This window comes from Diadema setosum, chromosome 11 (assembly GCF_964275005.1).
Source record: "Diadema setosum chromosome 11, eeDiaSeto1, whole genome shotgun sequence".
Classification (NCBI taxonomy): domain Eukaryota; kingdom Metazoa; phylum Echinodermata; class Echinoidea; order Diadematoida; family Diadematidae; genus Diadema; species Diadema setosum.
This window is the reverse complement of record NC_092695.1, coordinates 17,213,490-17,225,604: the sequence shown is the minus strand read 5'-3', so window position 1 is coordinate 17,225,604 and position 12,115 is coordinate 17,213,490.

Here is a 12,115-nt window from a genome sequence, read left to right as displayed (position 1 = left end):
AAACATTTTTTTTTTTTGGACGGGCAGACGCACAAAAAAAGGCACATCTCTTTTGAAAATAATATTTTCAATATATGCCTAGTTCGTCTATTAGTAAAGAATAGGGATGCATGTCAAGATACGTTACAATATGACTTTAATGCAGCATTTAAAACACATTGTGCACACAATGCAATTAATTTCTTATGATAGGCAGTTAAATGCACACATATAAATACATGTACAGATACATATTCGAATACGTAATTGAAAAGGAGGAGTGTCCCATTTATCTACTAACACTGAATTGAATTCAGCATTATTAAAAAAAAAAAAAAAACTTTTTCTTTTCTTTTAGCAACGCTCTTCAAGCGACATCTTCATTAGACCCACACTAAGCTCTGGCTGATTGACATCTATTGATCATATTTCACCGGATCTGAAGGAATCGCGAGAGATAGCGGTGAGAAAAAAACAAACACACAGCCCTGAAATAATTAAGACACAAGGAAGACGATTGTATTGATCTCGACCTCTTGACAGCCTATTCATTATGATTATATTCTATCAATTTATGTTGTCTTTCCTTTTCCCCTCATGCCTTGATCTTGATACGAGCCCTTTTCGTCGCATATCATATCGCACAAAGAATGACAGAAATTGCCACGGATGAATGAGATGGGGGAGAAATCGGCGTGTGAGTGATGAAAAGGAAGGGAAGATTAGATAAGTAAGCAGAGGGGGTGAGATAAGGAATGAAAGAACAAGAGGAGCACGAACTGGTAGGATGCGGTGGTTAGCAACCATGCAACGCGCCCGTGACCCTAACTTAACTGCATCCCTCCTTCCATACACAGTCGTGTAATCATTCGTCATAAGTCGTGATGAGCTCGTCAGGATGACACCGGGGAAAGAAAAGAAAGCAAAGAAAAAGGTCACTGTCCCTTCATCAGATCTGGAAGTATCACTGCGGATGGCACAATGCCAACGAGGATTTTGTAAGGAGGGCACTGTCGAACAATAGGAGAGCGAGAGAAGCCGAGAGCCGAGTGTCCATTGAACAAAGGCAGGCGGGCAGAATGAGACCAATTACCCACGGACCGTTTTGATTCGGACAAATTAATACGCCATTGACAATTTCCGAGCAAAACAAAGACGACATGGAGGGGGGGGGGGGGGAGCTAAGAGGGATTGGATCAGGAGGTCAAAGCAGAAAGAAAAATCGATTGGGGAAAATGGCTTACACTTTTAGCTCATATCACTGCAAGAATGATTCATTATTTCAGTGATTTGAAACAGCGGAACAGGGCAGAGACAAATTGTCTGAGAAAAGTGGCTTTTTTTTTTGGGGGGGGGGGCTTGTTTTCTTTAGGAGGAATAGAAGCAGCGCCATCCTACGCATTATCGTGGTCATATAGGTCAGTATTGCAACGTGCTATTGCTTTTTAATTTTGAAAGTGACAATTCGTCTCGTTGATAGTATTATGATTAATGTTTATATTTCATAGACGCTTGAAACGGGAAATAAATGAGGAGGGGGGAAGGGAATTAGGAAGAAAGAGAAAATATAAAGGTTGATAATGCGAATTACTGATGGAAAAATACAGAAATACAACTGGGCACGATTCTGTCTTTCAACTGTTGCATCAGTCACCATCATCAAACAATTGGCACCATTCTTTTTTTTTTTTTTTTATAGAACACCCAATTTGAAATTTACATTCAATTTGACATTGTTTATTTGTTTCTATACGTTTTCTTTATACAATCGTGTCCCACAATCTGTATTAATGCATTGGAACAATTCATATGATTTATGCCAAATTTTGTTTTAAATTGTAATGAAAATGGAATGCAGAAATAAACTGAACTGAACTTCACGTTTTGATAAGTGGGTATTTTTTCTGCAAGATTTTACGGCCTCGTTGTTATGAGCTGGTGCACGAGCATTTACTGCTACCCACCATTATCCCGATGTATGTGAAAGCTATTCGAAACGAAATAATTTTCATTCTATGTGACTGCAACAGTATAAGTCTTCATAGTTATCTATCATTATAAATCTTGTCAACATTGACACTTTTTAGTACAATTAGATTCTTTGAAAATACTATTTGACATTGATAAATAAATAGAAGCAGTCTGCGCAAGTTCGATTTCCATAGCCTTAATAAAAAGAATAAAATCAAAATACAAACTCCCTCTTTTTCGATTTTAATTGAAAAGCCGATCTAGGCCCGAGTTGACTGAGGTATATGGAGTAAAATCAAATGTTTAGAAAGTTAGAAATGTTTCCATTCAACGTGAACATGATTTCGCTACTCAGTGACATCGTTCACAGGGGCGGATCCAGGAATTCTGTAAAGAAGGTGGGAGGGGGCGCAACTAATATTTCTGGTGCCACTTCCAGGTTTTATTTGTTTTTCTTTTTTATTTCTTTTGTTTTTAACGAAAAAATAAGGGGGGGGGGCGTGCGCCGGTTGCGCCCCTTCTGGATCCGCCACTGGTTCAAGCGACCAAGTGATGCTAATTATGCCATCCATGGTTTGCACAAGTAGGCATACGAAATCATTCTATTAGTCAATACCACTCCTCAAGTTTCATTGCCTAGATCGTTACAATCTCCAGAAAAAAAAAGTTAAAAGTTTCATCCTCTCCAGTTCATGTCACAAACGGAACTGATAGATGTATTTTTGAAGGCGAATTGCACAAGAACAGATATCATTACCTCTCTATGATGGGTTATTTTTTTTTTCTTTACTACGAGCAATACCGTGATTTCTATACTTCTACCTGTTCGACTTCCACTAATTATTCACTGTTTTTCGAATGAGATGTAAATCCTTTCATCATATTTAACCTGAACACGGAGTGGATTTTACCCGTAAGCTATAGGAAATGTACAGGATGTCGTCGAATATCTAAAACCCCAGCCATCAAAAGGTTGTTTATTATTTGTACATCTCCCATATGACTTACTGGCTCATCATTTAAATATCCTATACACTTTCCGCAGACTCTTTGTTATTTCTTAATTGACGCTATGTAATTTGCTCCAACTATAGAATAATGATTTCTTTCAATGTTGAAAAGATATTAAGAAATACAATTTTTGACATAAAAGAATCAACTGACTTTGAAGAACAAAGAAGTAAGCACACTCGCTACACTCGAATATTCTGTTAGAGCGACAATTCATATTTTACAGTCCTTATTTCTCTATTTATAAGAGAATGTCCACCATCGCTCGTATTGTGATAAGCTACACGCTCATATAGGTATGTTGTTATATCGATGCTCCCGATGATGAACAAAAAAAAAGGTAATTGTGAGAGCATTAAATCATAATGAAGTGGCAATGAAATGCAATATCCCTCATCATAAATAGATCTCCCATCCAGCAGAGTCACGTTTGACATAATTCTTGTCTGATCAACATTAATTGAAACAACATTCGCAGCAATCACATAAATCTTTGCAGCGAGCGAGACACGTTTCTAAAAGCTGGTTTGATCCATCTTTTCCCTTGTCGTCACACTCTGCTTCTTTTAATCCCGGTTTCTGACGGAGAAAACGTAGACCCTCATCGAAGACGAAAAAGACAAAGGTTCCAGACAAAGACGTGGTAAGATTGCTGAGATTGGTGTGCACATGTTATATACATATTCTCCGGCCTGGTGACAGAATAACCTGTTTTAATGTGTTTGGAATTATCCCCAGAAATCTATGAGTTCTTAAATTAATTCGACGACTGTTATGGACGACTGCAGAGTGAGGCGGGGAGACCCGGGGAGAGTTAAGCTCTTCGGGGCCTTGGAAAAGTCGGACAAAACTGAACGTTTGGAAATGGGCTTTGGTATGGGCCATTTCCAACGGATTCCGGACTGACCTTTCTGTACTGCTACGCTGTTTTACCCACGTGGGAGTAAGTTTTGCTACGGTATTAATCTCTGACACGTTTGTCATGGGCAAGTATTTCCAGACTTCGAACACATGTGTTCACGCTCCGGAGATGTGTATGTGTGTTTGTGTGTGTGTGTGCGCGCGCACACACACACACACTTTGATTTGGGGTAAGAATTTTGCTCGATATGAATCTTGCTTAATACTGGAGTTTTTGGAAGTGAGTAGTCAAAGTATCAGGTGTAGGTCTACTGTTATAATTAAAATTTTCAAACAATTATGGGCGCTACTACGTGTGCTATAAATATAAAGTCATTCACCATTGTTTCACCTGAGCAATTCTGTTCAGAGAACATTATGGTAATATCAAGGCCCAGCGACGGAAATCCCGAGCTCTTGAAAGGGCTTACTTGCCCAAGCAATGTATAGTGAAGGGTTACAGTCTTGGATAAGATTTATGTAATGTAAAGTTTCACTTTTTTCAAGAAGCAGTGACATTGGTCAATATATGCAAATCAATATGCAAATCAGAATCAAACTAAGGTGATGAAGTCATGGCCTCATAAATCTTTCATTGCTCTGTGTACATCACACATATCTTCAGCTTATTTTTGTGCCATGAAAGAGGAAATCCATTTCAAAAATAAGTAAACTTCGAAAGAAAGAGAAAAATATTCCATACAGAACGATAAAAAAATGACAAAAATTGGATAAGAAATAAGGAAGAAATGACATGTTGAAATTTTACATTTTTTCGGAAAACATTTCTTGACAAGTCTTTCTGAATATTCAATTGTTCAATTTTCCATGTATATTGTACATGAAATTCGAAAAAATTGTTATTTTTAGCTAATACAAGTAAAAGCATGTTCCCATATCAAGATATATCAGAGTTAACATTTGTTCTTTTTTGTTTTGTGTGGTTTTAAGACAAGTCTTTTTTTTTAAATTTATACAGCTAAAATATGAGATTTGTCGTTATTTCTGTTTATGAAACGAATAAAAAAATTGTGAGAGCATAATGATATCGCCAACTTGCTAATTTGAATATTCATAAGGACTGGTCAAGATTTTTTTTTTTTTTTTTTTTTTTGGGGGGGGGGGGCAGCTTGTCAGCTGATTAAACCAGGAAGGGGCACTTGAATTTTTGTTTTTTGCGTCCCCCCCCCCCCGCCTCTTTAGGGGATTCCTGGATCAGCCCCTGTGAATTGTATTTTCTGATCCCTTAAAAAAATACACTATTACTTATGGTTTTATTACATAAAAAAGGTAACCACCTCATTAGACAAGTTTTCACTAACAACAGGCATATTCGGAGACTTCTCCAAGGCCTTTAACACTATCAACCAAGAAATTTTACTCCACAAGTTGCATCATTATGGCTTTCGTGGAAAGGCCTTGGGTGGTTCAGGAGATACCTATCTAATAGACAATAGTTTATTTCTGTTACGAGTACGACAATGATATATCTACGATGCGTGTCATTCTTGTCGTGTACCCCAATGCAAATTAGGCCCTGTTTTACAATATTTGATATCAACCACTTGTAACAGTTCTTTCGATTCTCTTTCATCTTGTTTTCCGATGACTGTAATCTCATTTATTCTCGTAGAGAACCCCATATTATTTTGCAAACGATAAAAAATGACATGCTGTGGATATGAGGCAACAAATCATCTGTAAACCTTCAAAAGACAAAATACAGGCGTTCTAGCAGTTTACCTAAAACCTGCCAGGCAATGTTGTGTTTGCTCCTTACATTACCGGTTACCGTTCGATTTATGTACTACATGATGTAAATTATGGAAATCGCCTGGACTTCCCCTTTTTGAAGAAATTGCCAAAAAAAAAAGTTGGTGGTATAGTTCCTTTTAAACAAAACAGCCTCCTTTGAAAGATCCTTGACGTCATCCATGAACAATATGAAAATGATCTTAGCCGATTTCACAGTGAAAGTACTTAAAGGTGAAGGGTTCTCCGTACTCTTCAAGCGATTCTGTAAGTTTGATTCCTGCCCGCCTCTGTTGACCCAGGTGTACAAATTGCACTTGACAAAAGGCTGGGGTGATGATAGTGGCAAGGCCCCTAGGAAGAACAGTGTTAACACTGATTAGGCCACCCTGGAAAATGTAGTACTTTGTGGTTGCTTTGGGCTTCTGAAAACTTGTTTCCTTCAGTAAATAACTTTTGCAAATTAGATACGTTTTGTTGTTTAAAAGGGGTGTAAAGTACTACTTGCATCTGAAGAGCGCGATATCATGAGAAGTGTTGAGGCTGTATATGTCACAAAATTTGAATAAACGTATGATAAAAGTGAACAAAAATGAAAAAAAGGTGCAAAGTGAAGTCCAGCAGCCTTCGGCTTTCTGGAAAGGATTATCTTGTCCATGTTCATGCTGCATTGGTATCACCGTGCACTTCAAATCAGAATGATTCCAACCCGAGAGAGGAGACTAACTATGGACAGGTGGCGGTCTGTGATTTAGAGTGGTTTCGTGTTTGATAATAATCTCCGATCTCTGGTCAACGGCAAATGAAAAGAAAAAGAGCACAAAACAATACCTCTATACAATTTTGCTTGTTCCATACATCCCGCAGTATTGGCCGAAGATATCAACTTTCGTGGCTATTGAACCAGCAGAGAAACAACTAATACTCGCGTGAGCGGTACAGGGACGACATCGTATCAAGGGTAAACTCTTGTAAGCTTTGTACCCCGTGTTCTCCACCTTATGTCCGGGGACTTTGTAACTCGACGACTTCGCAAGCGCGAGAAAGGCAAACGCAAAGGGGGTAAGGGTGGACAGGGATTTGAGTTTCTTAGGGGCGAACGTTAAGTTTGTTGCAGTCCGACAAGGCGAGAATAAACCCGATCGGTCAATATTATCGTATCCTTCAAAAATATGTACTTTTCCTCGTGTGCCAACGGCGGCTCTCAGGCCTTACGGAATGCGAGCCGCCCGCTCGTCCACACACAGGGGAATGACGAGAAACTGGGGGAAGGGACAATTTTTCTTCACAATTTGGTAAATATTGCCGACAAAAGATGAACCAATTAGTGATGAGAGAGGCTGGAATGACCCTATAATTACAATTTGTATGCCGTTTCAGGAAAGCTCTCTTAATCTCCTTAACAGATGGCTGCTTCGAAGAGAGGGAGGGAAAGAGACTCTCAAACACATACATAAAGTTTACTTCTACTATGAGAAGATACGGGAAACACTAAGATAATACTCTTTCATAATCATGCTTCTGCCCTGTTTTTTTTTTTCTTCTTCTTCGTTTACAGTTACATTCTTGTAGCATCTCGGCAGATGTGATCATTCGAACTGTCCTGGTTGAGTAAACAAATTAAGACTCCAGTCGAAGCATATACTTTCCATTCTTATAACATCCAAACGTCAGTATTTTACACTGCGTGAAACAAACGATCCCGACCAGACAAGATCCGTGCACGCTCCTCAGGACGAGGGAAATAAGGGTTGCGTGGTGACCTTCGCTCCCGTCAAAAGCGGCCATCTAAACAGTCGAAGAGGTTTCCAACGTGTGGCGCTGCCTAATACAGCGCGAAAAATATGCCGATTATTGAAAGGAACCGCTCGAGTTTACCTTAATGCACGCGAGAATGAAGATCCGTACGGATTCAAACGCGCAACATTAAGCGCAAAAAGAAAAGAAAAGAGGACAGGGGGGGGGGGGGAGGACATGTTATTTTCGTAAGCCAGGCGTGCATTTGTTGGAAGGGGAAAGGAGGAAATGGAGAAGAGCAATGCCAAGAACATACAATTTTAAAACAGGCCAACCATAGACGAATTAGAAACTGATATGCTACCCTTCGCCCCTTAAAGGCCCACTGACGTCCATTCCATGTTGCCTTTTACTGATGTGAATAGATTTATGACTGACAAATTCTAGATTTTTTTTTTTAATTCAATCTTTTCAAAGAATAGTAATCATTTTATTTTTTCATTTTTTTCTCTGCACCCAAGCAGCTCATCCCCTAAAAATGACACTCCACTTTCTCGCTTATCGTGATGTCAGCATTAGTAAAGTCAGGTGAAATGAGCATTGCACTGCCTGATGTTTTACGTCTCACCAGGGAGGTGTTACAGAGATGGAGTGGCAACTCTTCGTAATTCATGCAAACACATGTTTGGGTTCAAGGCGTTACAATGGGATGTCTAGCATTCCATTACGCTTTGAAGTCATGCTCGGTACCGCTCTAGTTGCAAGACGAAGTTCGGAGACGAAGAACGCATTTCAACTTTCGTTGAATTACAAGCTTTATTTCACCGCAAAAATTTTATATGAAATACTCGAATTGATTTAGAATAGTTTAGGAAAGAATTCAATATTATTAAGATGTATTTCTAGTTTCTTCGTAATTCGCAAATCGAAAGGAAATGAAAATTAGGCCCTCTTAAAAACCTAATTTTTTCTATAATGCGCACATATCCACATGTTAATTTTCTATCTTTTAATAAGGGATATTTTGATCTTTCAAATAAAGTACTCCGTTAAAGCGTGTTCCAGCGTGTTTTAAAACTATTTGCTGTTAAAATTGTGAGTTTTACACTGCATTTTGATTTGCTGCTCCAATTCAAGGTATACAAATTCATTGTTGCCATCACATTGAAAGAGAGAGCGAATTGCAGTAGGAGCAAATATTTCTAGATGTGAGAGCGCTAGTCCCGATTATTGATGCTCTCTTTTGTCAAAGCATATGGGTAACACCTGTAGTTGAACGTATAACTTCTCGGCGGTGCCGCGCATGACTTCAAAGGAGAGCTTTAGTTGCCTCTCCTTCTCTAGCACCTCCCTGGTCTCACCTTGACTAATGCACAAATCCACATTATGTAGTCTACATAATGGTAGATAGATGGTAAGGACAATGGGATGCGCGTGTAGAAATTGCGCAAAGATTGCTGAAATAAAAATCAAATTTATTGACTTTGCATGTCGTGGCACTAATCTGACAAATTAATGTATTAAAAACTATACCTGAAGGCCGTTATACCGTATCAGTTTCGTCTGTCGGGAGTTGACTGAATGAAACAAACAAACGATAAAGTTTCATTTTCAGTGACGTTAGGTCTACATTTTCAATACTTTCACAAAATACTGCTCAGATTTACACTTTCACATATATTTCTGGACGGGAATGACTTTTGTTTTGTATGCTTTTTATTGAGGTGAAATTTCATTTCATTTGATAAATTAATAAACAAGCAAAAACATACCCAACATTATACTAGCGCTCAAAATCAATCTTCATATTGCTCAGAAAAGACGGCAGCATCAAAACCGATCATCAAAGGCACAAATGAATGCACCTGTGGAATTATTTTGTGCATTCATAGAATAGAATATTAAGACAGATGTTTGAATAGCCAGCTGTTGAACCTCCTTGGTATTTGGCAATATCAATAGAAAGTTCCTGAATTAATTCAATGCACAATAATGAAGTGGATGCTTTGAATTCCCTAAGTGTTAATGGCGGACATTTAGGCATTAGTCTGCGCAAGTTCATTATTCTATGGAGCAATAGAACTCTACAATGGCACGCCTATGCATCATGTCGCTTTGAAAACGAGTGGAAGCGCGTAACCATGGACGTACTACACTTCAGTGGACTATAAACGGAGGTCTTTCTTTGATGCCGCCTGACTATGTGCATCTTAATGAAAACATTCAGATGTTTGGACTATGACGGTTGCATAATAATCTTGGATCGTCACTGACAAAAAAAAAAAAAAAATCCCTCCTTTCGGTCTTATTTGGTCGAGGTGCCTTTCAGATTCAACTGCCATTGAATAAACACCAATGGTGGGGAACAGCAAACCTCAAAACATGACAAACTGATGTTGGTAAAGTGGACACCTGTAGAAGCATGTGCACTAAGTGCATGTCCTCTGAAACGATGTGCAAAAATATGGAAAATTAGATTACAAATTAAATGTACACGTACAATCAACATGCCAAAATACTTGCTTTTTCTTGTAAAGAATGTGCATTTTGCAAGTCGCTGCAGCGATGATTTCCCAATATGATATGCCTATGCTGCAACTAGGGTGACACGACATTGTTCCTGCAACATTTTATTGCTCCGGTCTTTTCCTAAGGACTTAGGATTGTGTTTAGGGTTGATAGGGTTTTAGGTTTAGTTTGATGCGAGGATTAGGATTATAGGGTTATATCTGTAGGTAGAATTTATGTGTGGCTTAGCGTTCAGATATTTCATGAATTTTTTTTTTCTCAAGTGAGTCTAACTAAGCGCATGTAGCTTTTAGATTTCGCAAAGCGCCGTCTTACATACTTAGGGGTTGACCGTATTTGGGTGTAAAGACGTTAAGCATCTGCTGCTTACGTGCCCCTCGTCACGGGTGTTCTTCTCGGGTACGGCATGAATTTTAGCGGATGGTTTCTCCGGTGCCGTTCGCGTATAAGCTTGAGCTGATTAACGCTGGTGGCTGTGACTGCTTCTTCTGGCAGAGCGTTGCAGTTGTGAATGCTTCGTAGCTGCAGTCTGATCTCAGTTTCTTCAGTTTCAAGTCGTGGTTTCGGGTCTTGCTGCTTTCAACCATTCAATCATCTCGAAGAATAAGCCAGTTCGTAATTAGCTCACATGCACATTAGTACAAAATAATGACCTTTTTTTTTCTCTCGGTTGGCAAGGCACTTCACTCGTTTCGAAATTAAGTGACAAAATGCATACCGTAAGCTTGCCTGACATAAAAAATTATGGAATCCATGTTCAAAGAAAGAATGAATTTGCGTAGACCAGGGCAGGACCAGGGGTGACCAGAATGATCCGTCAACTTGGGGAAGCATCAATTTCTTTGTTTTGCATTTACATGCTTTGACAAACGTCCTGTTAATCTTGCCAAAAATACGAGGCCTGCTCTCAGGTGGATGTGCTGGCAAGCATCATTTGTAAGGATAACATGAATAATCATCGCATCACAAACGCCTATCTCAGTGAATTAAAAAAACCATCATTCTTGCTGTTTGTACAAATAACCTTTTTCTTCTCATGCGCAAACTGACTAAGAACTGGCTTATCAAGTACTGTTACGACGATCTATTCCCTTTATCACTTTGAAGATATGAATGAGCTCAGCTCGATGCCTTCTGTATGCAAGGGCGGGCAACTTGAGGATTTTCAGTCGCTTTGTATATTCAAGATGACGAAGGTGGGGGAGCAGTCTTGTTGCCCTCTGTTGTACCAACGTTTTCAAGTAGATGCTTCCTCCTTTTTGAAAGTAGGAGTCCACACCATACGTATTGTACTTGCAATATTCAAGTGACAATCCTATTAAAGCTTTGTACAATTTGAGCCATCCCTTCTCACTCAACGCCGACAAAGATCTCTTGATGATGATGCCTTGGTTTTATCACGGCCGGCTGTCGGCGGTGATGATGAGATCAAAGCAGACAAAATGTTTAAAATGTTTTTGTTAACATCTTTGACATAAACAAGTACATTAATTGATTGACAAGCCATGGATGTCCATGTGTAGCAGGTCCTGGTGTGCACATGAGCTAACTCAGAAATGGTTTTTTTTTTTTTTTTTTCCCAAACAGCTGTTAGTTTTCTAAGGATGCACAATATACTTCATCCATGAGTATTTGTGCCTTTGATGATCGCGGTGTCCGATACCGCCATCCTTCTGAGCAATCAGAATTCTTGACACTAAGTAATATCGGGTATATTGTTTGCTTGTTTTCACATCAAATCAAATGAAACTTCATCTAATGGTAACGTATTTAAAACAGACTCAATCCAGTCCAAAAATATGTGCCAAAGTGTAAATCTGAGCTGTATGAAGTGAACCTGTTTGAAATTGTACCCTCCTGGAAAGCTGATTTTATCACTTTTCCTATTACATATTGTACATGTATCTATGACAAATGAGAATGATATGGTATAATCTTCAATTACACAAATACATGTAGTTCTTTATAAACTGATGCTTGATTAGTGTCCAGACATGCCACAGACAAGCAATTTTGATTTTGATTTCAGTAATATTTCTGCAATTTCCATTCGCACCCCCTTAATCATTATCTACATGTACTGCTCAACTTTTATAAGGAGGGATGGCGAAAAATAATCATCATCATTAAGACATGTATCTTTCTTAGAGAGTGGCTAGTCATTATGCAATAAGATGTGAATCCATTGTCTTCCTATCTGTGGGGGCAGATCCAGTTGGGCGCAAGTTTGTACTTC